Raw genomic sequence first — 20,017 nt, 5'->3', positions numbered from 1 at the left:
CTGACTTCAAGAATGAAGCCGCGGACCCTCGCAGTGAGTGTTACAGCTCTTAAGGTGGCGCGTCTGGAGTTTGGTCCTTCTGATGTTCGGATGTGTTCGGAGTTTCTTCCTTCTGGTGGGTTCGTGGTCTCGCTGGCTCAGGAGTGAAGCTGCAGACCTTCACGGTGAGTGTTACAGCTCATAAAAACAGCGTGGACCCAAAGAGTGAGCAGTAGCAAGATTTACTGCAAAGAGCAAAAGAACAAAGCTTCCACAGTGTGGAAGGGGACCCGAGCAGGTTGCCACTGCTGGCTCCCACAGCCTTCTTTTATTCTCTTATCTGGCCCCACCCACATCCTGCTGATTGGTAGAGCCCAGTGGCCTGTTTTGTCAGGGCGCTGACTGGTGCGTTTACAATCCCTGAGCTAGACATAAAGGTTCTCCAAGGCCCCACCAGAGCAGCTAGACACAGAGTGTCGATTGGTGCACTCACAAACCTTGAGCTAAACACAGGGTGCTGATTGGTGTATTAACAATCCCTGAGCTAGACATAAGGGTTCTCCAAGGCCCCACCAGAGCAGCTAGATACAGAGTGTTGACTGGTGCACTCACAAACCCTGAGCTAGACACAGGGTGCTGACTGGTGTATTTACAACCCCTGAGCTAGACATAAAGGTTCTCCAAGGCCCCACCAGAGCAGCTAGATACAGAGTGTCGATTGGTGCACTCACAAACCTTGAGCTAAACACAGGGTGCTGATTGGTGTATTTACAATCCCTGAGCTAGACATAAAGACTCTCCACGTCCTCATCAGACTCAGGAGCCCAGCTGGCTTCACCTAGTGGATCCCGCACTGGGGCTGCAGGTGGAGCTGCCTGCCAGTCCCGCGCTGTGCGCTCGCACTCCTCAGCCCTTGGGTGGTCAATGGAACTGGGCGCCGTGGAGCAGGGGGTGGCGCTCGTCGGGGAGGCTCCGGCCGCACAGGAGCCCATGGAGCGGGTGGGAGGCTCAGGCACGGCGGGCTGCAGGTCCCGAGCCCTGCCCTGCAGGAAGGCAGCTAAGGCTCGGTGAGAAATCGAGCACGGCGCCAGTGGGCTGGCACTGCTGGGGGACCCAGTACACCCTACGCAGCCGCTGGCCCGGGTGCTCATTGCCTGGGGCCAGCAGGGCTGGCCGGCTGCTCCGAGTGCGGTGCCCGCCAAGCCCACGCCCACCCGGAACTCCAGCTGGCCCGCAAGCGCCCTACGCAGCCCCGGTTCCCGCTCGCGCCTCTCCCTCCACACCTCCCTGCAAGCTGAGGGAGTGGGCTCCAGGCTTGGCCAGCCCAGAAAGGGGCTCCCACAGTGCAGTGGTGGGCTGAAGGGCTCTTCAAGTGCCGCCAAAGTGGGAGCCCTGGCAGAGGAGGTTCCAAGAGCAGGCGAGGGCTCTGAGGACTGCCAGCACGCTGTCACCTCTCAATAGTATGGGGCTCCCGGCGGCGGTGGTATCTGCAAAAGCCAAGACTTTCTTGAGTTATACAGGAAGGAAGCAACAGTGCTGGGATTTGAACCCAGGAATGTCTCGATCTAGAATCTGTGCTCTAAACCAGTAGGCGTCACTGCCTGAGACTGGTGGGAGAATTGACATGTGCTCCACAGCCTTGTAGGTCCACCAACAAACTCCCAGCCCACCCACAGGCTCATCAACATCACCTTGGATCAAAGATTTCCATGAATATTGGAAAGACATATAGTCCAGATTTTTTCTAAACACTGACATGCAGGGTTTTTTTTTGTTGTTGTTGTTTTGTTTTGCCTCCTTTGTTTTGCTGGATAGGTTTGCTTTAAATATTAAAGGAATAAAATGTCTAGGACTATAGCTCCATGGCTGCCTTCATTACCACTACCTCTTCAGTGTTGAGAACACACATGCGTTGAATGTGTAATCAGTATATAACTGCGGGTCTGTGTGGCCTGGGCTATGCATGATGCTGACTCAAATAAACAGCGGTTTTATTGGACCCTCTCCTTCTTCCAGAAGAAGATCAATGGAAAGTACCTTCCAAGTTTTGGTCCCTCAAGAAGCCTCTGAAGGTCAGAGGGAGGGGAGGAAAATACCTTCTTGATGCACCAGAAATCACCTTATAAACCTCATCCTCCGTGGAGCACAGTGGCTCACACCTGTAATCTCAGCACTTTGGGAGGCTGAGGAGAGAGGATCATTTGAGGCTAGGGGTTTGAGACCAAGCTGGGCCAAATAGTGAGACCTTGTCTCTACAAAAAAATTTTGAAAATGTGCTGGGCATGGTGGTGCGTGCCTGTAGTCCCAGCTTGAGCCCAGGAAGTTGTGGCTTCAGTGAGCTGTGATCGCCCCACTGCACTCTAGCCTGGGCCAAAGCACGAGACCCTGTCTCTTAAAAAAAATTGTCTTTATTAAAAATGATTCTCAGTATCCTTCATGCTACTGCAGCTGATTTCCAAAGCTGCCTCATCTTCCGCGCCCTCAACTCTTAATAAACCCATCCAGAGCGCAGCTCTTCTCTTCCAGCAACTCCTTGTTTTTATGTTCATATCCAAGTAAATCTTAGCCTTGTCCAGAAGCAAAAGCCCCATGACCACGACTTCAATTCTGCCTCTCTTTTCTGGCCACTGCCTCTGTGTCACCAAACCCCAGGGACAAATTGGCAAAGACAAAGGTAGCTCTGAGAGGAAAAGGGAGGGAGAAAGGGTGTGAAACCCCACACATCATAGTCTTGTTCCTGTTGAAAATGCAGGAATATAAAGCCCAGTACCAGAGCTTCCCGTTATTCAGGCCTAGGCTCCTGGTTCCTGGGCTGTCTAGTGGGTGAGGGCCCAGGGCCTGGAGGTGTTTCAGGATCCTCAGGCCTGATTTGGTGGACAGGACCATGTTCAGGGGAAAATGTGGGGATAGGGCTGCACGCTTGCTCTCAGGAGACTGGGCTCTTTTTTCTGAGTGTCCCTGAGAAACCATCCTTAGGTATTGGTACTACTCACAGGGTTGTGCCTAGCTTCCTGGCTTTGGAACTTCATTCACTTCCTCCCACCCTTCCCAGCCCTTCCATTCCCCCTTCCAAAAGGCTGACACCCACTCCTAGAACCCTACCATAACTCACCATTCTACAAGAGCTTCCTTCTGTTTGGGATAGAACTTCGGTGGCCTGCATGAGAGCCATGAAGCCTTACGATGGCCTTTTCCTAACCATAACAACCACTTATTTCCACTTCGTTTACTTTACATTTCCCTCTCCTCATTAGATTTCAGCAAACCATATACTTATAAGTCAACTTGCACAGAATCTCCTGCTAGCTTATTTTGGTGAACACAAAACTGAATGCAAAAATCCCCATCCTTCAAAGAATTTAACATTCTAATGTCACCAATTTTTCGACATTCTAATGCCAGCAATTTTTTTTGAAAATTGAAATAGAACATAATAAGGCAACAAAACGAGACTAAGAGGGTTCTGCACCGTGTTCCAACAATCTTCAGTCCCCTTCACTGTTCATGTCTAAGCACTGAGGAGTTCTAAAGCAGGTCACCTTTTGCCTCAAGGACTTTTCTTGAAATATCATGGTCTTGCTCTGTCGCCCAGGCTGGAGTGCAGTGGCGTGGTCACAGCTCACTGCAGCTTCGACTTCCTGGGCTGAAGCGTTCCTCCCATCGCGGCCTGTCAAGTAGCCGGAACCACAGGCGCGCCACTACACCTGGCTAATTAATTTTTATTTTATTTTTTGTAGAGACAGGGTCTCGCCACATTGCCCAGACTGGTCTGAAACTCTTGGGCTCAAGAGATCCTCCCGCTTCCGCCTTCCAAAGCGCTGGGATAACAGGCGTGAGCCGCTGCCCGGGCCATCCCTCGAGGAAGTTTCATCAGGTAGACATTAATTCTTTCACGAGGATCACGGATCGAGCTCTTTACTGGAAACCTGCGCCCCGCCTTAGTTCTCCACCTCTTCGTGCGGCTCCAGGCAACTGCCAACAGATGGCGCCCGCCCGCCTATTTCTCTCCTTGCGGCTTTGGGCCTGGAGGGGAGGTGGGGAGAGTCCCAATAGCAGAGGAACTGGTGAGCCCGGGCCAAAATTTCATCTGGCATCTGGAATGCATTAAAAACAACCCGCAAATCTGAAGCTCCTCGCAGGAGAGAGAGAGTGAGAGAGAGACAGACAGAGAGAGAGAGAGAGAAGAGAAGAGGAGAGAAGAGAAGAGAGAGGGAGGGAAGAGAGTGACAGAGGAGAAGGAGAGAAAGAGAGAGGAGAGAGAGAAAGAAAGAACGAACGAACAGGGAACTTGTAAAACTAAGGGGAAAAGGGCAGAAGAGAGGCAGCAGCGTGGTCCCTGCAAGCGTCCGCTTTCCTGGCCAAGCAGCCCCCAGCACGCCTGCTCTGTGGGGCAGGGCCATGTGGCCCCGAGGAAGGATGCGGTGAGCCAGAGGGTTCCAGACAAAGGAGGGGATCCCCAAGGCTCTGGGCCAGCCAGTCCCTCTTTTACTGGCACCACGGTCCCTCCTAGGCGGGGACGAAGAGGGAAGAGGTGGAGGCCTCCACCTTCTCTGCGTGTGGCTGCGTCCCTTTACAGAATGACAGGCCCTTACTTCCGAGGGCGGGGACTAATGTGTAAGGCTTTAACAGATCCAATTCCAGAAATTATCTGTGTTTTTTTCAATCACCCTCTTATGCCCCCCGCCACCCCCCCTTTAATTTCATCTTTTATCTTTTTCTGGGCCTTCGTAATGAAAAGTGGTTTTAAAGGTTGACCAGTTTTACTACTTAGTGCCTAACAGGCTGAGTGATTACACCCTTGAAGGAGGTCACAGCGGGAAGGACATGGAGAGAGCTGGGGGCGGGGGTCGATGAGGCCTCTGAGCTCCCTCCTGGGCTGTGCCTCAGTGGTGACCCTTCTCAGGCCTGGGGAGTGAGGTCTGGTTCCCTCTCCTCCCCTTGGAGCCAGAGGGCACCTTCATGACTAAGGAGGGAGAGGATCTGGCCTTGTGCAGCTCTGCCCACTGAGAGGTAACACCTGTTCTCCAGCTGGGTGGCAGCTCCCTGAATCAGGCCAGTTTGTACTTTTTCACCTAACTCACATGATTTCCACTTCAGTCGCACTACCGCTGGCTGCCCCATTGTGGACAGCTTCATTAACCTCCGTTGCTCCTAAAGGCAGTCTTTTGATGGAAATGAGTGGCGGAAAAGGCTGAGAGCAACCAGGCCAGGCTCAGCCCACTTACTTACTGCAGTTAGCCTCTCTGTTATGCCTCACTTTCCCCAAGGACTCTCTGAGGAGTGGCCATTAGTCCTACAGCTCCTGAGTGCATATTGTGGCCAGTCCCACAAATGTGAAGTTCTCTTCTTTCCTCCATGAGTCGTTGGGTGAAATAGAACTCTTGTTAATAGCTCACCAAGTCAGTTAAAGATTGGGAAGGTGGGCATTGTGAATTTGGGATTAAATAATGTCCAGGTGGTTAGAATGGACTTCAAGAGAAATAGAGAGGAAAAGGATTTAGTGGTCATAGTGAATCCCAAGTTGAAATGAGTCAACGGGAAGGGACAGTGATGAACAGGAAGGGACAGTGGGAAAACCCTGACAGAAATGCTTTAGCTACATCCTGTACCTTCCCACTTTTATTAGAAGATGCTTGATTTTTGTTCTAAGAAGGTAAATATGTATTCTAGGTTCAACAAGTTATAAATTCCTTAAGGGCAGACATCTTTTGCATCTCTCACAAGGTTTAAAAATTAATAATTGTGGCCAGGCACGGTGACTCCCACCTGTAATCCCAGCATTTTGGGGGGCCGAGGTGGGCAGATCATGAGGTCAGGATTCCGAGACCAGCCTGGCCAACATGGTGAAACCTTGTCTACTAAAAATACAAAAATTAGCCTGGTGTGGTGGCACATGCGTGTAATCCTAGCTACTCAGGAGGCTGAGGCAGGAGAATTGCTTGAACCTGGGAGGCGGAGGTTGCAGTGAGCTGAGATCACGCCATTGCACTCCAGCTCTGGGCGACAGAGCAAGACTCTGTCTCAGGGAAAAAAAAAAAAGAGTTTACAAGACATTTTCACACATGATAAATTTTCAGCAAATTCTTAGTGAAAGAATGAATAAGTAAATTATAGAATTAAAGTGATCTCACAAGTTCCAAGAGGTCAAATAGGAAGTCTACCATAATAATAAGCATATATTGCATGGCCTGAATTGTCAGCCTTCCATGGCTGAGATCACTCACTTCTCCTCTTTATTTGCTTTCCATGTAACCACCTCTCCTTGGCTTATGTAATTTTTCTCTCCCCCTGATGAGGCAGAGTGAGGTGTTAATAGCTGGGATTTGGAGTCAGGCAAGTCCTAGGTTCGAATCCCAGTTGCTTCAGTGATCTTGACCAAATTGCTTATGTTCTGTTCTTTGTGCAGCAGTTCTGTGTCTATACAATGGTGGAGGGAGTGGGCTCTCCTGGGACAGCTATAAGGGTTAAGTAGGATGTGGAGGTGATAGAGCCTTGCAAAGTGTTCCAGGGTGGGCTGGTCATATTTCATAATATGCGGCACAGCTTAACACTTTCTGCCCATTACTTCCAATACAAATTGGTTAAAACAGGTGGTAACATGGTGGGTTGATATGTGGGACAGTTTTTAAAAAAATCAGAATGGGCTGGGTGTGGTGGCTCACACCTGTAATCCCAGCACTTTGGGAGGCCTAGGCAGGCAGATCATGAGGTCAGGAGTTCAGGACCAGCCTTCTAACCAATATGGTGAAACCCTGTCTCTACTAAAAATACAAAAATTAGCCGACTGTGGTGGTGTACACCTGTAGTCCCAGCTACTTGGGAGGCTGAAGCAGGAGAATCGCTTGAACCCAGGAGGTTGAAGTTGCAGTGAGCCAAGATCGTGCCACTGCACTCCAGCCTGGGCGACAGAGCAAGATTCCACTTCAAAAAAAAAAAAAAAAATCAGAATAGAAGCAGAGAAGGCATGCAGCTCCTTCTTTCCTGGAGCTGGGGCAATAGCCCAGGCTGGATCCCTGAACAAAATGTGGGCTCCGATCCTCAGAGGTTTTTCTCAGAAGGAGAGTTAATAGCCACCAGAGCAGGGAAGGTCTGTGATAGGGTTAGGGTGGCCTCTGTGATGTTCACAAGCATCCTGGCATGTGGCAGAGACCGGCTTTTCATTTGTTAAAGGAGACTCCTGGGGCACCTGCATCTCTGAGGGCAAATTACAACCCCACATATCTTAGAGGAAGAGTTGTCATCTAGCCACCTGGAAAAAAGACTCAGCAGTGTTGAAGACACACAGAACTACCCAGAATTTCTTTGGGGGCTTGAGTCATCACATTTCTGAGCTACTTTTATGGTGGGGAAACTGAGGCACTGAGTGATTTGCTGGAGGTCAAAGTTATGGCAGGAGCAACACAAGAACGCATGATCTGACAGAGTCTGTTTTCTTGCCCATGGACAGACTCTGATCACGTTAAAAGGGGAGCCAGAACCGAGGTTGTTCACCCACTGGCTTAGAATATGATGCGGTGACAGTGGGGACAGTACCCTGGAGACACCCACTGAGAGTTTTTCTACCTGGGTAAATTAGGTCCGTTTGGCGTGAAGAGGACAGGTGGACTCCTTAGAAGGCGGCCCAAGGGGCTAGGGCATCAGAAGGGCCAGAGTGAGCCTGGAGGACCCAGCACACCACAGGGGCTGTTGCAGTGCTGGTGACACTTGGAACCTGTTGCCAGGGCAGGCGAGTAGCTGAGCTTGTCCTGGGATGAAACAGGCATGAGCTCTGGGAGCAGTTGGGATGTGGGCAGGCCGTGGCCACCTCTGTGGTGCTGACTTCTTCCCAGTTGTCACTGCAAGTTTAATCAAGGACAGGGACCAGCGTGCAAGGGGCTCCTCTGGGCATTGGGCACTACCTGGGCTCTCTGAGTCCTCCGTGCTGCACTTGCTTCCTGAATGGCATGGCTGAGCTCCAATAGCCTGACTCTGCAAGCTCACTTTTCTTCACTCCAACTTACCTTGTGCCCACTCTTCTATCCCTGTCTGACTCTGCTTTCCCTGTACAGCCCCACTCATGGCACCTACCCACCTGAGTCCCAGCTTGCTGCTCTTCTGTCCTGTCTTTACCTGGTGTGGAAAGCCTGCAGAGCTGGGAATTATCTCCCATTTTCCCTCTAGACTCAGCACAAGGTAGTGACGGACAGCACAGACTCTAGAGCCAGTGATGGACATCAAATTCCATATCTGACACTGTGTGATTTGGGGCAGGTTACTCAGTCTCCCTGGGCTTCAGTTCATTTCCTCATCTGGAAAATGGGGATACTAATAGCATCTACATCACTGAGTTTTTGCTGGATTAAATGAGTTAATGCGTGTAAACTGCTTAGTTGGTGCTGGACACGGTAAATTGTCAGTAATGCTAGCTATTATTAACATCTTCCCATCTAGCCCTAAATCTGGCTCTCCTCAGGAAGTCCTGCTCTGTGGGAGAGAGGAATAGGGGCTGACAGGGTCAGTCTATGCCTAATCTTCCAGGCTAATAGTTTCCAAATGGGAAACCTTGCAGGGTGCTCAAAAACTTTTCTGGGATATGGGGAGACTTGAATTTCTGTGTCAGAGTTTGCTGTGTATTGACTAAACCTCATTGCCTTTTCCTCCCAAGCATGAGCTAGACTACATTTCCCAGCCTCCCTTGCTGGGACCACATGACTGCCTTTGGACGAATGGAGTCAGGGCAGCCATGATGCCATAATGTTGCCCCTTCCAGGTCTAGGTCTTAAGTCCCCTTGCACCATGCAGGCCTCAAGTCTTCCTCTCTTTCTCCATTCTTTGGTTAAAAGAAGAGGATTCCAAGGCCTTAGAGGATGAAAGAGCCATGAGATGGAAAGATCCTGCATCCTCAAATGAATGCAAGGGGCCAACGCCCTCTCTACCAAACCCAACATGAGAAAGAAAGAAACTTTATTCTGTCAAGCCACTGAAATTTGGGAGATATATTTGTTATAGAGATTCACCTGTATCATGTCAACTTCTATTAAAATTTATTTAAAAAATATCATCTTTTAAAATTCCCTATCTTTTGCTATGTTTCTCTCTCTCTCTCTCTATATATATATACACACACACACACACATATATATGTTTTTATATATAGTGGTTTCCAAATGTTTTGATCACATGTCATTAAAAAGTTTAATGCCCAAATTTTTTAATGACTTGTGATCAAAACATTTGGAAACCACTGCTCCAGACTATTGGAACCAACTTAATTCCTCACTCAGGGGCCAGTGCCCACCTGACTGAAGTCTCTTGTCCACTTACCTCTTTCCAATTACACTGTTATGTTTTATTTCCTTGCTGTGTCCTGCTGTCATATTGGAGAAAGTCAGTACTGGACAAACAAACAGCGCCACCGGTTTTTTTTTTGTTTTTTGTTTTTTTTTTTTTAGAATGATAGCAATGGATAAAAGTGGTCTGCACTAGGAATTAGAAGACCAGAGTTTTATTTTCAATTCTAACTGACTTGGTAACAATGGGTGGGGCACACTGTCTTTGGGTGTCTGAGTCCTTATCTGCAGAATGAGGTCCCTAGACTGGATAATTTTGGAAACACTTCTCAGTTCCAAGGTTTGATGAGCTCTATAGTTGATTTATGTGAGTGGGGTGTGTGCGTAATTTTGGGGTAAGCTTTAAAGGATGGCTTTGAAAATGATGGGAATTGTGTAGTTACGCCCTCTCCCCCTTGCCAGGAGAAAAAGACTTGCTTTGACTATAGCTATCACTTGTTGGGATTAACTTGCTGCTTTCTGGGAACTTGCATCTGTATGGAAATTTCAAGATAGAACTTGTCTGAAACTGCTTATTTTCTTCTATTGAAAAGGATCCACAGGCTTCTCAGAACTCCAGCTTCTTTTAACCACCTCCTCTTTCCAGTTCCTGCCTTCACCCTGGTTTCTGTAAAGGAACTTCTAGTGCTTCTGAAGACCCCAACGCTCAAATGATCTGTTCCAAGGAAACGTTCTAAATTACAGATGTTTGTTCTCGGTGCTCTCCAAATGTCTCTGAGGCCAAAGCACTTCTTGCATAGTCATTGAGCACGTGCTTGTATGGTAGTTAGAATGAAAGCCAAGGCAAAAATAGCTGTCCTCAGGTTTTGGTTTTTAATCGTCTGATGTTGGTGACTCCAGGGTAAGTATTTACGCACTTGAGCTTTGCCCCATCTATAGAATAAAAATCCACATTTTATTTTCAGCCTCTACATTTCTGCACAAATTTGGTGTGTAGGGTGGGTGGGGGTTGGCTCCCATTTTCAAGCCTTGTAACTTGGCTTTGCAAGAAAGGAAGCTTTGTTTATTATAATCATTATAGTATTACTATCATTGCTAGAGACTAGAGTCTCAATCCTGAGGTTCAGTTTCACCTAATACCAGAAAGCACAGTCTTACCAATTGAGAACTCAGTCACTTCAAGAATTTTCTGTGTTTCTTTTTTAAATTTAAGTCTAGAATTCTTCCACCTCCCAGTGTCCTTCAGGAAAGGTATCTGAGTTCGGACACCCATTATCTAACAGTGGGGCAGGGGTGGAGTGGGGTAGTGGTGAGAGATGTCAGTCATAGGGATGTAATAGGTCTGCACTGGTACCCAGTGATGTGTCCTTATCCCTATCTGGTCTTGAGTCATGTGGTCCCCACTGTATCTGCTTTGGCATCCTGGCCTTCGCACATCAGGTCTGCTGGCTCTCAGCTCCATCCCTGCTCCCCTCTGTGCTACATGGGAGAACAAACATGTGGCTGCTCCCTAACCCTGAAGGGTGTGTGGGACTCTATGAAGTTACTTCAGGCTCAGAAGCCTGGATACCCCATGCAGGATTGTCTACTCCACTCTCCTGGTGGCTGGTCTCTTTCCCATTGTGGGGTTGAAATATTATCACTTGAGATTAGAAGCTTCTTATGGAGGAGAGAAAGATGAAGGGGAAGCAAAAGAGTTGTTAAAAGATAAACTCAGGCACATTAAAATGTTAACACCGTTATTTGAGCATTCAGCAGTTCATGAACTGGGCAGCACTGGATGACAGGTGGTTGGGTGCTACACAGCAGCGGCTTCAGGAGAACCTTTCATAAAGTGTTTAAGAAAGCAAGACAAAGAAAATATTTGATTGGTTAAAGTGGAGAGTCCCTAGATAGAGGTTAGTTGGCTGTTTCTGATTGGTTAGGCCTACGTTTTGTTTTACTGCTTGCATTGAGTTGGGTTCTGATTTGCTTAAGTAGGAACCCAAGATGCTGCAGCTGCCTCAGCCTGATAGCCTCCCAATTAATTATTTTAACACAGTTAAGCTTTGTTAGAAGGCCCCCTGCCCCCTGCTCTCTCTCACAAGGTTAACTACAAAGCACGAGGTTAGGAGGTGGATAAGAGAGCCCCCAAATGGCAGCAAGCCCACCTCTGAACTCCATTCCCTCCCAGTGGGAATGTTGCTTTTGCCTTGAAAAATCCATCTTCAAAATATCAATGTGATATATCACCCACGTTAAGCTAACTTGAAATGGTAAAAATGGCCTTTCCTGACATAGCTTTCATCAAGAAAAAAAAATTAACTTGAGTTCTCCTTTCAAAACCCCAAGTAAGTACTTTTCCCTTTGAGTGACTGCATTCTTCTGAGTGGGAAAGGAGAATCGTGAACTTGGGCTCATTTCTTCGCAGAGAAGTTTAAAAGATGAACTTTCAGTGACCACAATGTGACCATATTCCCAGTTTTCATGATTTATTTCGACAGTCAGTTGTTGGCCTAACCTCTGCTAATCAAGCAGGCTGTACCAATATCTAGCTTTTCATCATATGGAGGGCAAGATGCCTTCTGAGCTTCATGAATCAGAAAGTAATCATTATCTTAGCTACAACAACATCTCTTCTTCTACAGCATCAATTTTAAAAGAACAAAAAGTCTTCAAGCCCTTCATTTATCATTTTCCCTCCTCCTCTCCTCCACCCCCCCATTCCCTCCTCTGTCTCTCCTCATACAGCTGATTCATATTCTGTGTATTAGTGGTTGAGATCAGAGTTTGTCAACTTCAGCACCACTGACATTTTGGGTCAGAAAATTCTTTGTGGGGGTTGGCTTTTTCACTGTAGGATTTTAGCAGATTTCCTGGCTTTGACACACAGACACCAGTAGCACTCTCTTGTCCCTCTTCCTCCTCAGCTATAACAATGAAAAATACTTCTAGATTTAGCCAAATGTCCCCTGGGGGGCAAAATTGACCCCTGTTGAGAAGCACTGGCTTAGACAAATTACAGATGAAAACATCTGCAGTCACTGTCAGTAGTAAGTGCTCTTATATGTGGTATTACTGATATTATAGTATCCAACAATATCATCTGATAAAGGAATTTGCCTATTAATAAATTAGAATAAAAGCCACCTGCTTTATGCTAAGCTCAACATTTATCATGGAGTCTCTTTTTCCAGCATTTTATAAACAGTGTGTACTGTTTTTTGCTACTTGGGTACAATTTAGAAGATGTGTCTATATTTTGGTTTCTTCTCTTAGTGACCAAATTAATGAGCTTTTTTCTTGGTAAGTATTATTTTGCACTTGTTCTACAGAAAATTAATTGACTTCCCAGGGAGTGATTTAATATAATTTCTTTTTTTTCTTTTCTTTTCTGTTCTTTTCTTTTCTTTTTTTTTTTTTTTTGAGACGGTGTCTTGCTCTGTCGTCCAGGCTGGAGTGCAGTGGCGTGATCTCGGCTCACTGCAAGCTCTGCCTCCTGGGTTCACGCCATTCTCCTGCCTCAGCCTCCCGAGTAGCTGGGACTACAGGCGCCCACCACCACTCTGTATTTTTAGTAGAGACGGGGTTTCAACATGTTAGCCAGAATGGTCTCGATCTCCTGACCTCGTGATCCGCCCTCCTCAGCCTCCCAAAGTGCTGGGATTACAGGCGTGAGCGAGACTCTGTCTCCAGAAAAAAAAAAAAAAAAAGAACTACTGGGAACACACTGTTTGCATACACTTTTCAAATATGTGAAAATGTAGTGAATAATTGGAGTTGTTACCTTTTCTTTGGATAGCACTATCTTGCCCAGTGTGGGCTGCTGTAACAGGATGTGGGTTAAACAACAGACATTCATTTCTTGCAGTTCTGAAAGATGGGAAGGCAGAGATCAATGTCTGGTGAAGGCCCTCTGCCTGGCTTGCAGATGGCCAGGCATCTGCAGAGGGAGAGAGAGAGAGGAAGGGAGGGAGAGAGAGAGGAGGGAGGGAGAGAAGAGGGAGTGAGAAAGGAAGGGAGGGAGGGAGAGAGAGAGGGAGGGAAAGAGAAGTGGAGAGAGAGGGAGAGGAAGGGAGAGAGGAGGGAGGGAGAAAGGAAGGGAAGGAGGGAGGGAGAATGGAAGGGAAGGAGGGAGAGAGAGTGAGGGAGGGAGAGACAGAAAGGAAAGGAGGAAGATGGGGAGGGAGAGGGAGAGAGAGAGGAAGGGAGAAATGAGGGAGAGGCAGGAAGGGAGGGAGGGAAAGAGGAAGAGAGGGAGAGAGAGAGGGAGGGGGAGGGAGAGACAGGGAGAGGGGGAGGGAGAGAGAGTGAGGGAGGGAGAGAGGAAGGAAAAGAGGAAGAGAGGGGGTGGGTGAGGGAGAAAGGGAGGAGTAGGGGAGAGAGAGCAGGAGGATGGGAGAGAGAGGGAGGGAGGGAGAGAAGGGGAGTGAGCAAGCACACTTGCTCTGGTCTCTTTATCCCCTTATAAGGGCACTAATCCCCTTCATCAAGCTCCAGCCTCATGACCCAATGACCTCCTGAAGGCCCACCTCCTAATACCAGGAATGTTGGTGGTTTTCACACCCATGTAAGAAAGGCTAAGTTAGTGCTGTTAATGTTAATTTAGATGAGAATGACAGACCCCAAGATAGACAGTACTGCAAATGCCTATGAGTTCCTTCTCCAGGCTACACAGCAGGCTCCCTGAGGGCAGGAGCAGGTTTCCGGATCCCTGTGAGTCTCCCCAATGCACTCCCAGCACAGGGCTCTGTCCCAAAGCGGACAAAGCTCTTGGCATGACAGGGTGAGACTGCGTGGCGTTTCTGTTCTGGCTGCCTGTGCCGCTGGAGATTCACGTTCACCAAAGAGTGAAGCCCAGAGTTGAAATGCAGACAGACAGGTCCACAATGGCCAGGCCCTGTGGGGTTTAGCTGCACAAATCCATTCTTTTGACAAAGATTGGTGCTCCCAGGGCGTAGCACAGCTCAGCAATGGAAGCTGACCCCCCGCGGTGGCCCTGGCAGCAGCCTGGGGCAGGCTGTGCACACCATGCCTTGCTCTCTGGAAGGGCACAAGGCTGTGCTTTCTTTTCAGCAGCTGTTCCTCTTCCAGCTGATTCGCTTCTAACCTAGAACCAGGCTTGGACTAGGGGGCAGGGGGCAGGTAGTCTGCTCCTTCCTGTGACAAGTCTCCAAGAACACACCTGTCTTCATGTCCCTTGGCCCTGCTTGCTCTCTGATCAGCCCAAGACTTCACCCACGTTCACGTCCATTTCTCTTTGGGAGTCTGGGGGTCCTTCTGTGGGGGGCTTGAGCATCGCTGCTCCTTTGGGTGACTCCCCATTGCCCTGCCCCAGAAGGAGCAGGATTGTAATTGATGGTTTTCCATCTGGAGCACAGGTACGTCTTGGGGAAATGGGGATGTGAAAAATAGAAGTAGGCTCATTTAAGAACTATTTTGTTTTATGTCCATTTTTGAAAAGTCTTACTGAAGGGTGCACAGCATTGGTTAGGAGGATGGTTTGGGTGTGGTTCTAGGGGACAACCTGCTGCTGGGAGACCTGGGAGGCAGGAACAGCAGCTGTAGCGATAGTGAGATGATGATGATGATGATGATGATGATGGCAATGTAACATCTATTGCACACCTACTGTTTCAAAATCGAGTAAATATTAGTTCCCCACAATCCTACTGTCATCCTTGTTTGACAATTGAGGAAATTGAGACCTGAGAGGTTGAGAGGCTTGTCCAATGTCATGGGCTATGAAGTCAAGATACCAGGTATTACTCCTGGCTACGGGACCTTAGAGAAGATGCTCAAGGTGGTGGTCTCCATAGCTGAGAAATCAAAGATGGATTGGTTGACTCCCAGATGTTTTTTTTTTCTCTAGCAAACGTTAACAAGTTTAGCCCAAGCTGCCTCCTTACATATTTTAAGTTCCACCTAAACATTCCGCTGTGCAGATGGTAACCTAACTGGTTGTGTACAGAGACTGTAACCGAGGCTTGTAGCCAGTAGCCCAGTGTCAGCCCATCAGAGCAGCTGAGTGTCAGCTAATCACAGGCGATCAACTGCTCAAACTATGTTCAAATCAGGCAGACACGGAGCCGTAAGCAGCCTAGCTGTTTCTGTTTTCTGTAGGTCACTTTCTTTTTCTGTCTATAAATCCTTTCCGACCATGCACCAGAGTCACTGTGGGTGTGCTGAGTCTGTCTAATTCTTGAATAATTTTTTGCTCAATTAACTCTGTTAAATTTATCTAAAGTGTTTTTTTTTAACACAAATATTCTCTTACAATCTCTGAAAGTCCTTTTATTTAGGCCAAACCCTAAAAAATATGCGTGAAGTGGAATCTTCTCTCTGTGCTTCTTCCCTTCCCATGACTCTCACCAGTCTTACTCCAGCCCCTGAAGGGAACCAGTGCCTTTGCATAATTTACTGTTATTTTTGCTTCCATAAGACGTTTCTTGAATCCTTCCCCTATACCAAGGAGTAAATGCATGACAAAATGTTGGAGCATTTCTTTTCTATGTAATGATGAAATGACAGGCAGCAGCCAGCAGGTAGTAGCAAATAAATGTCTAGCATCATTCCAGTTTTAAAAAGTCTGTTTTTCCAAAAGTTTCCCATCCTGCCCCCATCCCCAGTTAAAAGTATGAGAACAGTAAGGCCTAGAAAGGGGCCTCAACCATGATTATGAGTTGTCTGTAAACCTGGACCAGAGTTCAGGTCTCCGGATCCTCCATCAGGAAATCACAGGGTGGGGTGAGTAACATGAAGCCGGCTTCCACTCTGGGATGTCAGATTCCTGGCATGGGGTGATGCAGGGGGCTTGGAACATTCCAGAGGAAACAAAAGCGAGATGAGCAGAGACAAAGAGCTGTGAACACCAGGTTCAAAATGCATGAGTGAGGGTGTTGGAAAACTTCCCAGGGGTGGTGGCTGCCCAACTCAAAGGACACCAACAGGAAATGCAAAGTCCCAGGGTCCCAGGGCTAGCAGGAAGCTTTGCCTCCAGGCCGTGGTGCTTGCCGGGCCTCTATGCTTCGAAGAGCTGGCCCGAGGTGACTCAGATTTCCTGAGAAGCCTCTTATCACAGCCAGCACAGACATCTGTGCCTTTCCTCGCCTGAGATGTCACCAGCTCAGGGCCACTCCCTGCCCCAGCCAGATCAATGGGCCTTTCACGGCTTCTGAGGGTGGATCCTAGGAGTGCCCCTGTGACGAATGCTCAGATGACTGCCTCTCTAGGATTTCTGTTTGTTTCTGCTTCGCTGTCTTCCCTCCACCCAGAAGCTCCCGAATGTCCAGGAAGAATTGACTAATTCTCTCCATGAGTTTCTTGCCCACAGGACGAATGGAGCCATTGCTGTAACAACCTTATTTTCCACTAAGTCAGAATAAGAGACCTGGACAGAAAGAGAGTAATGGCTGAGGCACAAGGACCGAGTATTTTAAATCAGGCTTATGAATGTGCTCTGTGGATACGGTTTGCCCATAGGGAGGTGGTTTTGGGGGTTGCGAATCATACTCAAGCTGTCCCTGACCCGACTCACCAGTATTCTACAAACTTACTACAAACCTCTCAAAGGACCATCGTGGAAGACACTAGCAAGGGCATGAACAATCCCCTCTGACGTTGCTGGCTGGTGGTGGAGGCCACGGAGCCTCCCTGTGTGAGACTGTACTATGTGGTCACTGGAATGTTTTGAAAGACAGTTCTCTGCAGGCCCGGCACCGTGGCTCACGTCTGTAATCCCAGCACTTTGGGAGGCTGAGGCGGGTGGATCACGAGGTCAAGAGATCGAGATCACCCTGGCCGACATGGTGAAACCCTGTCTCTACTAAAAATACAAAAATTAGCCTGGCGTGGTGGTGGGCACCTGTAGTCCTAGCTACTCAGGAGGCTGAGGCAGGAGAATGGCGTGAACCCGGGAGGCGGAGCTTGCAGTGAGCTGAGATTGCGCAACTGCACTTCAGCCTGGTGATAGAGCGAGACTCCATCTCAAAAAAAAAAAAAAAAAAAGAAAAGAAAAAAGAAAGACAGTTCTCTGCAAATAGATACCCCAAGGGTTATTCTTTTTAAGTTGATCTTTAGTCTTAGAGCTGTGAAGGATCCCTAAAATTCTTCCACTTTAGAATTAAGGAACTAGAGTTTTGGAAGAGTTAGGTGATTGCCCTAAACCTTTATAATGTTAGTGACATTGTTAAAACTCAAATGTGAGCTTCCTGACTCTCAATCTAGGGTGCTTTCCACTCCCCTCAACCCCCACAGCAGATCGACCCTCTTCCCACAGAGAAGACAGTTTTTATTTTCCAAACAGCTCCTTTGCCAACCAGTAAGTTAATAGAAGATGCCAGACTCAATATGACACCATCATAGCCAGGCCAGGTTAATTCCAGATACCGGGTCCTCTGATTTAAACACAGCCTTTTGGCTGGATGCAGTGGTTCACTCCTGTAATGTCAGTGCTTTGGGAGACTGAGGCAGGAGGATGGCTTGAGGCCAGGATTTTGAGACCAACCTGGGCAGCACAGTGAGACCCCCTCCTCTACAATTTTTTTTTTCTAATTAGCTAGAGTGAGCTGTGATTGTGCCACTGCACTCCAGCCTGGGCAACAGAACGAGACCCTGTCTTTAAAAAAAATACAAAAAAATTAGCTGGTCATGGTGGCGGGCGCCTGTAGTCCCAGCTACACGGGAGGCTGAGGCAGGAGAATGGCGTGAACCCAGGAGGCGGAGCTTGCAGTGAGCCAAGATCGTGCCACTGCACTCCAGCCTGGATGACAGAGTGAGACTCCGTCTCAAAAAAAAAAAAAAAATGAAAATAAAAATAAAAATAAAATTAAAAAACAGCCTTTTAAAGAAATTCCAAAGATAAAGAAAGAGAACAGCTAAGAAAAAGACACCCAAGATCCTCACCCTTAAGTTTCCAGGGACTTTCTGTCCCTAGGCAGAGATACTGAGAAGGGGAAGCGGAAAGGATGCTGCATGAAGCTCCTCGCCGGCCTGCTTGCTGGGCTGCTCACCCCAAGAAGGGAGGCCCACCTGCCTCCAAAGTTGCAGTTCTGGGGCATAAACATTCCCAGAGCCCAGCATCACACCATGCCCTTGGGACACCCATGTGGAGGAGGCCCCATTGCTGCACCCGAGGGGCTTGCAGTCTGGTGTTGAAGACACCAGTTGATGACAGCTGTTGATGACAGCTGGAGCAATGACCATGATAAGAGCTTTCATCATAGATGTGATGTTCTGTAGAAACACAGGGGAATGAGGGGCTGAGAGTAGAGAAGGATTCCTAGATAGGGCACAAGCAGGACTGTCTCGTGAAGCATGGGTAGAGTTTCTACAGGTGGAGGAGGGGAGAGGATTCCAGGAGCTTGGGCTGCTGCACAGCCAAGTGTCCTGTCTGATGGGGGCGACGTCCCTGGGACTTGTTCCTTGGAACTCGAGTCCTTGGAGATGAGCCACTAAAAGAGGAGGTTCTGGGGTCAAATACGTCAGGGTGGGTAGCCCACCATTTGGCCTTCTTAGAGTTCCACGATGCGCAAAGCTTACTGCAGGCTCTTAGCAAACCAAACCAAACACGACAAAACCTGTTTAACCATTTTTAAGCACAGGGAATTCTCTCTTTTTGTTTCAGAGAACATCTACTTTCATCTCGGGGAACCAGGACTCCACTGGATTCATTTTGACCTAGGGCAGTGGAAAGGGAGGGGAGGAAGAGCTTTGACTTTGGAAAAGCCAGGGCCTGCTAAGGAGTTCAGGATTGCATCCCACAGGCAGTGGGAGCAGTAGTAGGACTTTTCCCCCTTATATAACATTTTTTCCTGACTACCTAAGTAATGTATATTCATTGTACCAAACTTGCAAGGCCCCAAAATCTCCCCAAACAACAAATAACCTCAGAAAAGAAATCTGGTTGCCCGTAAGACAGTGCACAGAAATAACCACATAACCACTGAAGATAGATGTCTATTGAGTGCCTTCTGGGTGCTGGCCTCTGTTCTAGGTCCTGTGGATTCGACAATGAATACATCCAGTGAAAATTCCCACCCTTCTGCAAGTTACCTTCTAGTTGGTGTTGCAGGTAATAGACAAAATGAATAAGTATCTAGTGGCCTAAATAATCAGAAGGATAATGAAGAAACATGAAGCAAGAAAGTGATTGGGGAGCGTATACCACCACCATGGGCAGATGTGGGCTGCCAGGAGGGCCGCTTTGGCAAGTGACAGGGTGATGTTTGGATGATGACTTGAGAGAGGTAAAGTAGTGACATATGTCATAGTAATGACATAGATAAATGGAGGGAGAAGGAGGAGCAGGTGCAAAGATTTGAGTCTGTAGTGTGCATGTTTGAGGCACAACAAGGAGGCTACAGTGGCTGGGACAGGAGGAGCCAGGAGGGGGACAGTAGGAGAAGTGAAGATCAGAGATTGGGGAGAGAGCGTCGGTAGAATGTGAGGCTTTGAATGATGATGCTTCTGTCTGCATAGTAGGGGGAGCCAGGGCAGAGTTTTAAAATAGCTCTACAGTGGTCCCTCCCCTTATTGACAATTTTGCTTTCCAAAAGTTACCAGCTTGAGTTACCAGCCATCAACTGTGGTCCAAAAACATAAAATGGAAAATTCCAGAAATAATTCATATTTTAAATTGCACCTCTTAGCCACTTAGTAACTGACTCAGTTATCAAATCCACTGTGGCAGCATTGCAGTGCATGTGTTCAAGGAACCCTTATTTTACTTAGTAATGGCCCCTTGGTGCAAGAGTGGCAGTGCTGGCAATTCAGATATGCCAAAAAGAAGC

General features: G+C 48.0%; 1 protein-coding gene across 7 annotated transcripts in view; it reads left to right on the top strand.

The window, feature by feature from the left end:
- The window catches only part of CDRT4 (CMT1A duplicated region transcript 4), a 124,667-nt gene that overhangs the window by 54,475 nt on the left and 50,175 nt on the right, over positions 1–20,017 (top strand). For 2 of the 7 annotated variants that reach the window (XR_010131727.1, XM_055366925.2), the window contains one exon: positions 3,717–3,853. The exons of the other annotated variants lie outside the window; for them this stretch is intronic. The gene's annotated coding sequence lies outside the window, so the exon portion shown is untranslated. Of the gene's footprint in view, positions 1–3,716; positions 3,854–20,017 lie in introns of those variants that run through there. 7 annotated transcript variants of the gene reach the window in all.

The sequence above is a fragment of the Gorilla gorilla genome, chromosome 19, assembly GCF_029281585.2.
Source record: "Gorilla gorilla gorilla isolate KB3781 chromosome 19, NHGRI_mGorGor1-v2.1_pri, whole genome shotgun sequence".
NCBI classification, from domain to species: Eukaryota; Metazoa; Chordata; class Mammalia; order Primates; family Hominidae; genus Gorilla; species Gorilla gorilla.
Note: the sequence above shows the minus strand (reverse complement) of the source record. Positions and strands in the feature narration are given on the sequence as shown.